Source organism: Dipodomys merriami, unplaced genomic scaffold (assembly GCF_024711535.1).
Source record: "Dipodomys merriami isolate MVZ:Mamm:240054 unplaced genomic scaffold, mDipMer1.0.p SCAF_19, whole genome shotgun sequence".
Lineage (NCBI taxonomy): Eukaryota > Metazoa > Chordata > Mammalia > Rodentia > Heteromyidae > Dipodomys > Dipodomys merriami.
Genome location: NW_027203270.1, coordinates 13,251,730 through 13,265,785, shown reverse-complemented (window position 1 = coordinate 13,265,785; position 14,056 = coordinate 13,251,730).

Genomic DNA, 14,056 nt, shown 5'->3' with positions numbered 1-14,056 from the left:
TGTTTGTTACCTTTTTTTTTTTTTTTTTTTTTGCTGTTCTTGGGGCTTGAACTCAGAGCCTGGGTGCTATTTCTGAGTCTCTTTGTGCTCAACGCTAGTGCTTTACCACTTGAGCCACAGTGCCACTTCCAGGTTTTTCTTAGTAGTTTATTGGAGATAAGAGTCTCACAGACTTTCCTGCCCTCACTGGCTTTGAACTGAGATCCTTAGAGCTCAGACTCCTGAGTACTAGGGTTACAGACATAAGCCACCAGCACCTGACACACTCTTCTTTTACTTTTTTTTAATAAGTTTTAGCAGGAATTTGTTTTAGTAGATCAGGAAAAACTAGGGAGAAATGGAAAAGAAGGCAGAAACATTTCCTACAGGAGTAAGATTTTCCAGCTTTTCCTTTTCTACTAAAACAGGAGCCCAGAAAGGAAGTGCCATCTGACTGTCTTTTTTTTTTTCTCCTGGAAAAAAAACCCAACATTCTAAAATTTAAAGGTTATCTCAGCTTTATGTCACCCCCACTCCACATGAGACAGGATAGTGTCTGCCTTAGATGTCTGCCTCAGACTACCAGTTCCCTTAGAGTAAAATGTAGCAGATGTACCCAAGAAAAAAGATACTTCACTAAGAATGTAAAGCCTTGGTAGAAATATATGAGATCAACCCCCAGATTTCTCTTGATAAGATGTCAGAGGAGATGAACAGTTTACACACAAGGAAAAGCAGACAATAAATCCCTACATGGAAGCATGCCCAGTCTCACTAGCAATGAAAGAAATGGGAATTAAATAACTGTAAGGTACTATTATATGTCAATTAAATAAGCAAAAAAAGACACAATTTTCTGCTGCCCATGCTGTGAGGTTGGAGATACAATGCCTTGGATTCAGTGGAAGATTCAGGACAGCATTCGACAATGATTCAAACATTCTGATCTAGAAATTCTATTGGAGAAGCTATCCTCCAAAGAGAGAAAAAAGGCATTTGTATGACACGCATATCTGTGCATTTATATATATATATATATATATATATATATATATGTATGTATATACATACATATATATTTTTAACACCTCTGGAAACAACCCAACAATGGATAGCTGAGCAAACTCTGGCATATTGACACAATGGATTAATACCTTATGATTATTCGAAATGACAGGCCTAAAGACTCCGCCTTGTAGAAATGCATATAAAAAATAATACTGAGAGAGGGGTGCTGGTGGCTCACGCTTGTAATCCTAGCTCTCAGGAGTTTGAGATCTGAGGATCGAAGTTCAAAGCCAGTCCAGGCAGGAAAGTCCATGAGGCTCTTACCTCCAATTAACCACCAGAAAACTGGAAGTGGCGCTGTGGCTCAAGTGGTAGAGTACTAGCCTTGAGCTGAAGATCTCAGGGACAGCGCCCAGGTCTAGAATTCAAGACCCATGACTGACAAAATAACAATAACAATAATAATAATAATAGTAATAATGACAGAACAGTCCCTGTGGCTCATGCCTGCAATCCTAGCTACTCAAGAGGCTAAGATCTGAGGACTGTAGTTCAAAGCCAGCCTAGGCAAGAAAGTCCATGAGACTTTTATCTCCAATAAAGTACTCAGAAAAGACCACAAGTGGAGCTGTGGTTCAAGAGGTAGAATGCTACCCATGAGGAGCAGAAACTCATAGACAGCGCCCAGGCCCTGAGTTCAAGCCCCAGAACCGCCCCCCCCCCCAAAAAAAGACATAGACTACAAATAGACACACTGATCATAGCCATGTACTCTGTATGTTGTGTGACCAAAGATCTAAGGAGAATTCAGTGAGGGAATTGAGCTTAATGCTCATTAGTTTCCCAATTCTATAAAAATGATGCTTCCATTCACAATTTGTAAAAGAAAGAGAAATTCCCCTGGGGAAGCAGATGCTTCAAATCTCCCTGGTCACTGGTTCCAGGGCCCTGGGAAGTTAGCTCTTTGTTCTAATCTCAGTTCTTCCTGCTACCCCCTCATTTCTTACTGTTCCATCCTCCAGGGAAGCTGCAAAGCCACTCTGTATTCCCCCACTCCCATTTAATATAATATCCCTTCAGAGATAAAATGACAATTCCATTTCCCCCGTCCCTACTTCACAAGCGTGCCCTGGATTCCTGGACTCAAGCATTCTGCTTCTTGTTAAGAATTTCAAACAGCTCCTCCGAAAGCAGCCACTGGCCACAGCCCAACCTTGAAATGAAAAGCAAATCGACTTCTGAAGGCTTCCCCTTCTCTCAGGGTTGCTGGTCCTTGCGGATGCCCTGACAGGGGCAGGCAGAGAGAAGCGATCCCCTCAAATTTCATTTTAACACCCATTCTGGATCGGAAGACTATTAAAGGGAGAGCTAGTAGCCCTACACCTTGCTGCTTGTATATGTCAGCAGTCGCTGGCTCGTGTCCTGGGGCAGAGACGCTGAGGATGTGAGGCTGAGCTGCTCATCTGATGGCTTGATTGACACTTTGCAGACAGGGGTGGGAGAACCAAGCCAGGGAAGCAGCAAGCTGTACAGCTCAGAAATAATGAGAGGACTCGAATAGAGAGAGAGCGTGGAATAAATAAGAGAGACCTGGGTGTTGAACAAGGCAAGAAAATGCTTCCGTTCTGTTTTTTCTGCCCCACTTTGACGAGGATCTGGAGCCTGGGGCAAGGAGGCGGGCAGACAGAGCAGGGAATAGTTCCTCTGGTCCCATCCTGCCAGCTGCCAGGGATATCTGGGGTCAGGAATGTGCAGAGGATACCCATGTGAGAAAACGAAGAGTAGGCTTTGTGCGTGGTCTCCATATATTTCGCTGACCCATTTTCTGAATCTTTCTCCTCCAGCCCTGTTCCCAGTGCTCCTGATCATCCATCCACTGTGGCTCACCTAGGAGATTGCATTGATCTCATAACAAATTTGCCCCACCCTCTCCTTATCCCATTCTTGTCCTCTTCAACCTATCTTCTACATTCTGTATACACATCCCAGCTGATTTTTTTTTCCACAGCTGCCTATCTCATATCAGGATGTTTTAAAGATCTAAATTCCTTAGCTTAACATACAAGGTGCTTCTCCTTTTGGCCTCTACTTGCTCCCACAGTCCCTGGCAGGCCCCTTGTCCCTGTGGGCTGGATGACCTGGCAATGCTGAGCCAAGAGAGGTTCCAGTACTCACCATGTTTATTCCAAATGCTCCAGTACCCCTCCTGAAGTCCCTAGCAGATTTAGACAGCCTCTCTCCCATTCTCCCTCCCTACCCTGCATGATAACAATGAACATATCATGTGGTAATTGTTTGCATATCTGCCTTCCCCCTAAGCCTCTTAAAGGGAGGGAGTCTTCTTTTTTGTTGTCATTTTTCATAGGTAATACATACACATGGTACAACAATAAAATGCACAAAAGCGAATACCATTGGAAAGGAAGTCTCCTTTTTACCAGCTCCTCAGCTCAGTTTTCCCATCAGATGCTGAACATTGTTGCTATATCCTTTTGTGTCTTTTCATAAATGTTCTGTGGGTATACAAACATGCTTATACAGTATACTCTTTTTTAAATCTCAAAAGTAGTATCTTATATAACATCTCAATATTCTTGTTCCCTTTATCTTAGTGATCAGCTGTGGAACCGGTACATTTTTCTAGTGGCTATATAATGTTCCATGGCACAGAACAGGCCTTTGACACAGAGAATACACCATACACGTCTATGCTGGTTGGCAGAGCTCTCTGGCGATCACAGGCACTCCGTATTCACATGGCTCTTGAGAGGAAGAGATATCTGTTTTGAACCAGCTCAGCATGGTTTATCAAAGGCTGACAGTGCCCTCTGTGAGCTGCCTGAGACACATTCCACCCGGTGGTGAAGATGAATCACCAGAAACGGTAGGCTCTGTTTCTTGCTGATTTAAATTTAGTTTTCATAGTTCTAGGGCTTGAACTCAGGACTTAGACACTGTCCCTGAGCATTTTTATTCAAGGCTGGTACTCTACCAGTTGAGCCATACCTCTACTTCTGGCTTTTTCATGGTTAATTAGAAATATAGGTCTACTGGATTTGCCTGACAGAGCTGTCTTTGAACTGTAAATTCTCAGATCTCAGCCTCCTGAGTAGCTAGGATTACAGGCATGAGCTACCAATGCCCAGCTTTTGCATTTGTTAAATGGCAGACTTTAGGGTCAATTCTGCCCTAAAAAACAAGAATGCAATTGCTAGGCAGATTCCAAAAGAGGGATAAAAATAAAAGTCCTGGGAATTGAGACTGAAATCTCTGAGAAAATATTAAACCATCTTTTAGCCTGAGGGGGTGTGTGTGCATCCACAAAAGAGTCTTCTCAAAAGCTCCCTGGGACAAAGGAAAGGCATTAAAAATGAAGGAAGAGTGGTTTTCATTTGTCTTATGAGAAAACTCTTCAGAAGTAGCACCCTAAATCTTAACCTCATCTCCAGATCTTTCTCTCCCAGCTGGGCACAAAACCATGTATGTATTTGCACCTGTACCTGACTGTGGTGTTTTGAAACTATGCTTAGGTGTTCACTAAGCAGGTGTCTTTAGCCAGATGTGCACACCAGTGTGTATCTTTTTACCCTTGGGCTTTTGGAGAAGGTTCCACCAAAACTTGACAGGCATGGAAGGAAATGACAAGTTGAAGAGGGCCAAGAAGTGGCACCTCAGGTATCCTCTGTGGAGGGGAGGGTGTGTCTGAGATGGAGACTTCACCTGTACTTCTGTCAGCAGCCCCCCCTCCTTTGCTCTAAATAGATGTTCTTCCACATTCTTCCCAAGCTTGATATCACCAAGCTCTGAGGTAGACAGTTGGGGGAGGAGGGTGAAGATAAGGAATGGGGGAAAATAAAATTGCTTTTACTTGGATTGGGCTGACTTGAAAGGTGACAAATGGCAACCAAACTTTAGTAGCATGCAGGAAGATTAACTCCAGGGATTCTGCTTTCTGGAATCCTCCACTTTTCAGGTAGATAAGGTTTTCCCCTCCTACCTCTAAAGCCTGACCTATTGACATTGCTGTTTATTGGGGATGTACACAGATAGAGGAGCTCAAGTCCTCCCGACTCTATACTACTAGCACAAGTTACAGAGGAAGAGAACCAGAGGGAATAATTGGATAATAAAGCAGCCTTCCTCTGAAGCAAACTGTGTTTACAGCTGCCAGGTGCAGGGCACCACCAGCCCAGAGCTGGGCTATCTAAACTGAGCTCCTGGTATGCTTCGCTGGACCACCTAATGAACAAGGTTAGCTCTTCAAGATTTGATCATATTGAAGAAAGAATCTTCTATTAGACTCCCCACTATGTGCAGGCACTGGGCTTGGATTCAGATTTGCTAGGATCAATATGTGCTTTAGAAAGACCGGTTTCTACCATCTGGTTTTTCCCTTCCTTGTTAGCTTGTCAATACGTTACTATGTTATTACCTATTCAGGGCTTTAAAGAAGTTCTTGACATTTGATGTTAGCAATTTTAGTCATTTTTACTAGAAAAGTTGGTCCAAATAACTCATCTTGTCATTGCTAGGCTTCCAAACTTGGTTGCAAAATATCCAAACCTTAGCCGGTATCAGTGGCTCACCTTTGTAATCCTAGCTACTCAGGAGGCTGAGATCTGAGGATGATGGTGTGAAGCCAGCCTGGGCAAGAAAGTCCGTAAGACTCTAATTCCGGGCTGGGAAGGTGGTTCAGTGGTAGAGCGCTTGCCTTGCATGCGTGAAGCCCTGGGTTCAATTCCTTAGCACCATATAAGCAGAAAAAAATCTGGAAGTGGTGCTATGGCTCAAGTGGTAGAATGCTAGCCTTGAGCTGAAGACTGAGGTACGGTGCCCAGGCCCAGATTTCAGGCTTCCATGACCAACAAAAAAAAAAAAGACTGTTAATTCCAATTAACCACCAAAAAGCCAGAAATGGCTCGAATGACCCAAGTGGTAGAGCTCCTGCCTTGAGCAAAAAAGCTCAGGGATCAGTCCCAGGACCAGCACACACACACACACACACACACACACACACACACACACACACACACACACACACACACACACACACACACACACACACACACACACACACACACACACACACACACACACACACACACACACACACACACACACAGCTTACATTCTCCCGGTCCCTTCATCCCAGATAGCAGGAGTGAAAATGTCAATTGTCAATAAAGATGACCATTTCTTTCCCCAGCATGGATGAAGCCAGGTACCAGTGACTCATGCCTGTTATTGTAGCTACTCATGAGGCTGCGATTTGAGGAGCACAGTTCAAAGCCAGCCCAGGCAGACGAATCTCAGAGAATCTTATTTCTAATTAACCAGCAAACAGCTGGAAAGTAGAGGTATGGCTCAACTGGTAGAGCCAGCCTTGAGTAGAAAAGCCGAGCAAAAATACAAGGCCTTGCTTTCAGATCCCCATACCAGCACATGCATGCACACACACGCGCGCGCGCGCACACACACACACACACACACACATCCATATCCTTCATTGGGCAGCAAAAGTAGGAGTTTTATACTAATAAGGCACCATAATTGCTAAGATAGATGTGAGCCAAGCAAGCTTTGGCTGAGAGGACCAGTATACACGTGACCCTGAAACCCCATCATGGATGGAATAAATGAAAAGAGAATTTTGCTGACTAGACTGTCTTTTTGGGAATCACTGTGTGTGCTTATAAGGAGACTGTTTTGATAGGGTACGGGTGCAGGCTGTGACCCCAAGGTTAATTGCCTTCAGCTGCAAGTGGGCCCTGCTTCCTCCGGCATGTTCTGTTTGGAAGAATGGGGCATGCAGGTGCCCACCAAGCTGAATGGCTCAGAACAGACTCAGAATAACAGAGAAGTCAGGTTCCAATGTTCAGCCTTCTTTTTACAGGACCTAACCTCTTTAGATAAAGTGTTGGGCACATATTTGAAGAAAATCAGGTTCTTTTCTCTGTAAAAATAACAAGAAACTGGCAACACCAAGTTGCCTCTGGGGAGTGGAGTTGAATGGAATCTCATTACATATAGAAAAAGGCTTAGAAGAAAATACGATTACAAATCACTGTAGGGGATGGGACCTAGGGATGGACTCTGGGCTTCTGATGCATCCTGCCTGCACCTGAGCTCTCAACCATTGCCAGAGAACAGGTGAAGGATTGTGGGAGTATCTGGAAATTGGGAAAGATGCAAAGGAAGGGAGATTGCTGGCCCATGCTGGGTCTCATCTCACTGAGTCGGGTTCTCCACAGAACCTTAAAAGAACCCCAGCTGGGTTCTTAGTGGCATGGTGAGGAGTAACCAACTGCTACCAATTCCTGCTCCTTCTTGGCAGTCCTTCTCCCAGGCAGTCTTGGCTCTACTCCCTGCCTCCCTCCCCCTCATTTGGAGTCTCTCACCTCTCCAACTTGTCCACCTTTATTTCCTTGCTGTTCAGAGGGACAGGAGAAAGAAAGATTTAGAAAAGACATTGGGAAGATTCCAGTTATGTTTGGAACAAATTCTCAGGGCTCCTTGCCCAGAATTCTCAAAGGAAAGGAAGAAAACGGAATTTCCTGGAATAGAAAAGGGAAGGTCTGCCTGGAGCTGGATCATAAAACTTCTTGCATACTCTGGGGGCTGGATAACCCTGGTCTTCCTCATGGCTCCTGTATAGCACCTCACTGTGTCACAGACACTTGCCACAGGGTTTAGAGTGCTTTCTTCATAGACCTCTACTCTGTCTTCACAATAGCCCCGTGAAGGGAACAGGCAGGCAGTGTGTGTGTGTGTGTGTGTGTGTGTGTGTGTGTGTGTGTGTGTGTGTGTGTGTGTGTGTGTACACGGGCGCACATGGGGAACTCAGGGCCTGGGCCTTGTCCCCAAGCTTTTTTTTCAAGCCTAGTGCTCTATCACTTGAGCCACAGTTTCACTTCTGACTTTTTAGTGGTTAATTGGAGATAAGAGCCTCACGGACTTTCCTGCCCAGGCTGGCTTCTAATGGTGATCCTCAGATCTCAGCCTGCTGAGCAGCTAGGATTACAGGCAAGGGCCACCTCTGGGCTAAGGCAGGCACTTTTACTCTCCAATTTGCTGATGAGGAAACTGATAAATACGACAGAGTCAGCATGCTCATTCCTACTCAGAACTTCCTATCCTCAACCTTACTCCATGGCTGAACACTCTGCATCCAGATCCTGGTCCTGAGACCCTAAACTCAGCTCTCCTACGAAGATGGGGGAAGAATGTTGCTGATTCCACATCACAAACCACCACAGCCTTCCCTATTCCCCACTCCTAGAAAGAGAAAGAAGAAACATGACCCCCAATGGGAAGAAAGTCTGAAGCCACCCTGGGGAATCTTTGGAAAGCGATTTGATTTATTCCCATCCCTCCTGGTATTCCGTGCTACATTCATAAACGTCAGCGCTAGAAATGAAGTTCCTACTGCCCTGGCAGCTGCTGCTGGCTGCTGTTGCTCACCCAGGGTTCCCCTCCCGTTGATTGATAGGGAGCTGAGAAGAAAAGAAAACTAAAAGCCCCCTGGAGCATTGATAGAAGGGAGGGGGACAGCCTCTCCAGAAGGGAAAGGGAAAGATCTAGAAAAGTGGAACAGAGAGGAGTGGCTGTTGTCTCTCTCTCTGTGTGTTTGTCAGCCTATAAGGGAAAGACTCAAGGTTAAGATAACCTGAACAATATACTTAAATAGAGAGAAGAAAGCGTCTCTCATCAGATGAGTTCTGTTTTCTTTTTGAGGGGCTTTAAAAATCTAACACATAATATGAGGAAAAGGAAAGGGCCTTGGTGAGGTTGTCTTTGTAACTTCCATGATCCTCACTCCCTTAGAAGAACCAGCTATCCTCTGGGGTCTGGAGCAAAGAGGAAACTGGAAGAGACTTAGAAAAGTACTGGGTAGGGGCTGGGGGTTTAGCCCAGAGGAAGGGCGCCCGCCCGGCACATGCAAGGCCCTGGGTTCGGTCCTCAGCCCTGGGAAAGAAAGAAAGAAAGAAAGGTACTGGGTAAAGTGGAAAGAAATAAAAGTTAAAAGGATTCTAGAAGGGCTGGGAAGGTGGCTCAGTGATAGAGCACTTGCCTTGCATGCCTGAGGCCCTGGGTTTGATTCCTCAGCACCACATAAGCAAAAAAAAAAAAAGCCGGAAGTGGCGCTGTGGTTCAAGTGGTAGAGCACTAGCCTTGAGCTGAAGAGCTGAGGGATAGTGCCCAGTCCCAGAGTTCAGGCCCCATGACCGACCAGATCCCCCCCCAAAAAAAAAGGATTCTAGAGGGCCACACTTAAAAAAAAAAAAAAAGATATCACTGGACATCTCTACCTCATGCCTGAAATTCTAGCTACTCAGGAGGCTGAGACCTCAGGATCGAGGTCCAAAGCCAACCTGGGTACACACATCTAAGAGACTCTTATCTCTAATTAACCAGCAAAAGCCAGAAAGTGTGTGGTTCCAGTGATAGAGTGCCAGATTTGAGTGAAAAAGTTAAGGAAGAAGGTGAATACCCAGTACTGACAGAAAAGAAAAAGGAGGAGGAAAAGGAAGAGGAGGAGGAATACTGTCATTGTTAACCAGTGGGTCAGACTAGGGAGATGTATGGGAGCAGCCTGTGGTACTATAGGCCCTCCTACATCTGTGATGCTCTCTGTTCTTGGAGAGATACTGATTACAATCAACTCATACAGCCCCAGCCAAGCACCTCAGAGAAGCTGCAGTTAACCAGGGATAGCCTAAGTGGTCCTAAAGCAACAAAACAGTTAAAAGTTGCTTTGAATTTGATTTTGTACCCTTATTTTAAGTCATGTCCAACCAAACATTTCAAAATTACCATTATTCCCTTCAAGGTCGCCCCCTTGAGAAGGTGTGTAGTTAACCCAGTAGGCAATGAACGACGTGGCCCAAATCAGCTTGGAGGGCAGATGTGTGAAATACCTTCAAGGCCAGTTTACTACCCAGGCAATAAAATGCCTGTTATTTTATAGGGGTTTTGTTTCTTTCCCTTGATTTATCAGACCTGTCTCCCCATAACTTTTGGTCCTTCCCAAATACCAAATGTCCTGCCAAAAGACAGTCAGTGGTTTGTAGCTGGCTTTGAAGAACAGAATTGTTCAATGCTGAGATGGAGGCATAAAGTTAGAAAGAGGTAAAGGGAAAATTCTTACATTCATGAGATGAAGATCTGAATAGATTTTCTCTTCTTTTTATTTTCCTTAAGTGGAAAGTTTCCTGTTTGTAAAAGGGAATGAGATAAACAAAATGTCTCATAGTCACATAACAGAATATTATTCAGTCTTAAAAATAAAAAGATAAAAAAGAATAAATAAATAAAAAGATAAAATAAATAAAATAAAAAGATAACATGCATCTATTTTGTGCTGGGGCCTCACACTCTCATTCAGCTTTTTTGCTCAAGGCTGACACTCTACTACTTGAACCATAGCTCCACTTCAGGCTTTTTGCTGGTTAATTGGAGATGAGTCTCTTGAATTTATCTGCCCAGGCTGGCTTTGAACCTAAATCCTCAGATCTCAGCTTCCTTAGTAGCTAGGATTACAGATGTAATCTTTTTGCATACAGCAAAAGGATGACATTCTAACACATGTTAGAACATGGGTGAATGTTAAAGGACATTTTGCCTAGTGAAAGAAACCAGACACAAAAGGAGAAATATGATTCTACTTCCAAGAAGTATGTAGAATAAGAAAATTCACAGAGATAGAAAGTAGAATGGTGGTTATTGGAGCTGGAGAGATGGGAGATGAAAAGCTTCTGCTTAAAGGCTATAGAATTTTAGTTTTAGGTAATAAACAACTCTGGAGAAAGATAGCACCAATGGTCACAAAACCATGAGAATGTGCTTAATACCACTAAACTGTACTTATAAAGTAATTAAATATTCATTTTTAGGTTAAATATATTTTACCATAATTTAAACAAAGTCTAGATGGAAAAAATGGAACCTTCTTTTAAAAGCTGAAGAGTTGCCAAGCACCAATGGTTCACACCTGAAATCCTGACTACTCAGGAGACTGAGATCTGAGGATTGCAGTTCAAAGCCAGTCTAGCCAAAAGTAGAGCTATGGCTCATGCGGTAAAGCTCTAGCCTTGAGCAAAAAGTTCAAGGACAGCACTGGAGCCCTGAGTTCAAGCCCCAGTACCAGCATATACACACAAAAATAAAGTCAGAAGGGGTGACATTGTAAGAAAAAAATGTACTCATTACCTGACTTGTGAAACTGTAATCCCTCTGTACATCACCTTTATAATAACAATTAAAATTTAAAAAATTTTAAAAAGTAAAAATGTTGCCAGGTGCCAGTGGTTCAAGCCAGTAACCCTAGATACTCAGAAGGCTGAGACTTGGATGATCCCATTTAGAAGCAAGCCTGGGCAGAAAAAATCTGAGATTTCATCTCCAATTAATCAGCAAAAAGCTGAGCTGGAGGAGCCGGGCGCTGGTGGCTCACGCCTGTAATCCTAGCTACTCAGGAGGCTGAGATCTGAGGATCTCGGTTCAAAGCCAGCCCGGGCAGGAGAGACCGTGAGACTCCTATCTCCAATTAACCACCAGAAAACCGGAAGTGGCGCTGTAGCTCAAGTGGTAGAGTGCTCACCTTGAGCTGAAGAGCTGAGGGACAGCGCCCAGGCCCAGAGTTCAAGCCCCACGACTGACAAAAAAAAAAAAAAAAAAAGCTGAGCTGGAGGCATGTTTCAAGTGCTAGAGCACCAGCCAGCTGTGAACAAAAAAACTGAGAGTTCCTGAGTAAGAGGCCCTGAGTTCAAGGCAAGTACCTGTATGCATGTGCGTGGGGGGAGGGGGTGCACATGCATGAGAGTGCACATGTGCACACACGCACACACACACACAAAGCTGAAGAGTTGATATTACCAATGTTATTCAAAAGAATTTGCCCCATGGACTGGAGAGGTATGGTTGAAGTGATACAGTGCTTGCCTAACAAGCATAAGGCCCTGAACTCAATCCACACTTCCTAAAATAAAGAATTTGCTAAATCAAAGGTGAAAGTCCAAAGAGAGAGGCAAAAAGTATTTTTTTCTGTTGTAGGAAAGAGCTGAAGTCAGCTGGATTAATGAGGACAGGTGTCTGTCACTCCTGCTCTGAACAGCTTCAGGAAGTGCCCTTCCTCCTGCTCTTCTGTTTTCTCCTATCATCATGAGTCTGCCACTACTGTCCTAGCAGCTCTTCTAGTCCTGGAATGTTCCAAACACAGAGTGGGGCTCCTGACCTGGCCGCTTGGGCTGGCCAGCCCCCCTGGCAATGTGACAAGGCTATAGTGAACAGGGCCTCTGCTAGCCAAGAGGCTGCTGAGGTGGCTTTTTAATCCTCCAGCCGTGCCATCCTAGTGATTGCTTTTATTAGGAAATGTAATGAAAAAGACTATATGAAGCCCCTGCCAAGAAAAAAAAAAAAAAGAAAAAGAAAAACTAATAAGATTTTGCACCAAGTGTGGCGAGGAAAGAAAGGGGGGAAAAAGCACATTAGGAGTCAGATAATGAGATAAATGAAAGACCGCAGGGAAGATCATTTTTGCAGACTTGCTGGATGTTGTAAAATTTTTTAATTTGCTGAATTCTCTTTTTTTTTTTTTGCCATTTCTGATTCTCCCCACTTCTGTCTTTCACTGTCTCTCTGATGCTCTGAATCTTGTCTGCCTTTTTCTCTGTGCCTCGCTCTCCTCGTTTTCCTTGCCCATTCTCCCTGTTTCAGCTCTTGCTTTTCAAGTGTGTGTGTGTGTGTGTGTGTGTGTGTGTGTGTGTGTGTGTGTGTGTGTGTGTGCCCTCTCACTATAGCCAGACATCTTGTACTATGACTTGAGTAGGAGGCTGGGACCTGGGCAATAAGGGGGTCACACACTCATAAGAAGCGAGAGGACAAAGAACGGTCCTCTGTGTCCTGTCATTGTCCCTACCCATTCCCATCCCCCAACTCTGCCTTCTAGAAAGCAGCTAGAATTTAGCTAAAGCAAGAGAAAGAGGGAGGAATCATAGGAAAAGGAGGAGGGGACTTGGGCCTACTGGGGGATGACACGAGATCAAAGACCAGGGAAGTAAGGAGGAAGAGAAAGCCCCCGCTGCTCCCGCAAATGGATTCTCCAAAATGCCCGCCTTCCCGTCTGTGCTCCAAGCTCCGGAGCAGAATGCCACCTCCGTGAGATGTGAAGCCTCAACAGTAGAGCCCTGAGGGGAGGGGGAAGAGCAATAGGCAGAAACATAAGCCAGGTTGTGGGGACCTCTTTGCCTTGTCCTACAGACAGGGATTTTTCTTCTCCAGGACCACCCTTTTGCCATCTGTGCTTTAAAATCGACTTTTCCTGTTTGCTTGGGCAAACCTCTGTCTCCTTAGTATCTGGAAAATCTGAGATGTCCCTTTGCTGCTGTGTGTAAGTCCCAGCTCCCAGTGGCAGTTGGAAAGACTGAGGGTGGACATGGTAAGTAGCTTTCCCAGCTGGGAGCTGGTGGGGGAGCGGAAGCCCATGAAATACAGGGATGAGGACATATTGTTAGTTATTAGGGGGGAAAAAAAATCACTCCAAAGTCCTTCATCCCTTGTTCCTTCCCTGCTGGGGATTACCTGCTCTGTTTCCCTTCCAAGGAAGACATCTCTAGGCTCTATACCATATGTAAAAATGTGATGTCAGCTCCTGAGGTACTACTGCAGGAGAACTGGACAAGGTTTGTGGGGGTGATAGGACCTAATTAGAAATCAGAACAAAAACAGCCAAGAATCAAAGCACATTCCTGCAAACCCTTGTGAGGCTGAGGCTGGAGGATCCTGAGTTTGAGGCTAACCTAGGCTACACAGAAAAAGATCTGTCCAAATGTCAACAGAACACTGGGAGTCACAAGGATTCCTCCAGGAATTAAGGTGTTAGGAGAGGTCCCAAGCCAGGCTGGACAAAAGAGGAAGGGACTAGGAATGGACTAGTTGGATTGGAACAGAGATTCTTTCCCAAGAAGGAAGATGAAATAGGTTCATGATCAATTAAAAGAAGATGGCTACTTGACTGTGGAGTAAGAGAAGATAGGAATAGAAGTTGACACAGCCGTGGTGATTTGTATCT